The sequence below is a fragment of the Chrysochloris asiatica genome, unplaced genomic scaffold, assembly GCF_000296735.1.
Source record: "Chrysochloris asiatica unplaced genomic scaffold, ChrAsi1.0 scaffold00105, whole genome shotgun sequence".
In the NCBI taxonomy this organism is placed as follows: Eukaryota; Metazoa; Chordata; class Mammalia; order Afrosoricida; family Chrysochloridae; genus Chrysochloris; species Chrysochloris asiatica.
The window spans coordinates 4,063-5,238 of NW_006408623.1; positions in this window are offsets into that span (position 1 = coordinate 4,063).

Sequence of the window (1,176 nt, forward strand, 5' to 3'; positions counted from 1 at the left end):
CTCCCCATTGTGGAGGCCTTTTCACCGACCAGTTCTGAATTATGCTGTGAAGGGGATTTGTCAGTCATGACGCTTTGGTTTGCTAGTGCTTGAAAGTCAACTCAGACTTTCTTAAGCGATAAGAGATGTCATTGTCTCAAGCAAATAGGGCAGAAAGTGATAGATTTGGGTTTAGGTTCAACTGGGTTCAGAAGTTCCAAGACGACTTGTTCCTTGCTTTTTTCTTACCTTCCATTCTTCAGTAGTGGACTTCTTCAGTAGTTTGGTTTATTCATATGAGTGGAAACACAGCAGTTCCCAAGCCCAAGTCTTTGTCCCACCAGAATAGAATTAGTCTTTCCTTATACCCCCAACTACCAAGTCCTCAAAAGGTTCTGATGAGGCGACTTGGCAATAGTTACTTACTCCTGAACCATCTCCACGTGGTCTGATGGGTCTGCCTGGGATTTATTCCCTTCCTTGATTTTCCTCAGAGGAATGAAGGAGGAAATGAGCATTAGGCCCTAGGTGAGCCTCATGCACTGTGTTTTTCGTTGGTGCTTAATACAAAGAAGTGTACCTATCACAATAAAATCAGGATGGGGGTAGGAGATACCCAGGAACTACTCCTGGCTAGTTTCTAGCTATCACTTCCTCCTGCTTCCTCCTGGAGGATGTCGCCTCTACCTGAGGAACCAAACCCACCATGGAGTCAACTCTAAGGCTTAATGTACCTTTTAAGCCTGGTTTCCATCTTCCTGGGGACAGTAGGCATCACACTTCATCCTTGGTCTAGACCTGCAGTGAGATCAGGATTCTGGGCTCCCTGAATCTGGATGGAGGAAATGGCCTAGGTTTTGCTTCTCTCTGCTCTTTCATTCTCAAAGATACCATCTCTGTTCTGGAAGAGTGATGTAAATGTTGAGCTCTCCTGGCTCTTAAATCAGAAGTAACATCAGCAGAACCACATCCTCCAGGAAGAAACACACAAGCTAGTGGCTAACCATCCTTGATTAACGCCTCTGCCTCTGTGGTCTGGGATTCCAGGCAGCCTGGGTTCTAGACAGTTAAGTTACATGGGTCATACTAATGACCATATGTCTGACAGAACAACAAGCAAAGAGGGACAGGGGAAGCTTCATGCAAGAGGACAGATTCCCCATGAGATTGTTGGATGGAGTAGATACGATTAACTTG